The sequence below is a fragment of the Eurypyga helias genome, unplaced genomic scaffold (genome assembly GCF_000690775.1).
Source record: "Eurypyga helias isolate BGI_N326 unplaced genomic scaffold, ASM69077v1 scaffold31618, whole genome shotgun sequence".
Classification (NCBI taxonomy): Eukaryota; Metazoa; Chordata; class Aves; order Eurypygiformes; family Eurypygidae; genus Eurypyga; species Eurypyga helias.
The window spans coordinates 1-226 of record NW_010265500.1 but is presented as its reverse complement, the minus strand read 5'-3'; positions in this window follow the sequence as shown (position 1 = coordinate 226).

The window sequence follows — 226 nt, the reverse complement described above, 5'->3', positions numbered from 1 at the left end:
GAGCCGAGCGAGCTGGGGAGCACCAGACCAAGAGCACCAGCTCTGCGGCAAACGGCTATCACCCACCCGCTCCCAAAACCACCAGGAAAGCGAGTTCCCCCCCAGCCCTCAGGGTCCTCGACCTCCTGCCCTCGCTAACCTGTGGGTCCCGGGAGCGGCAGGTGGGGAGGGGGGACAGAGGGGCGCAGGCAGGGAGTGGGAGGTCTTGGCTCACCGGCGGCAGAGC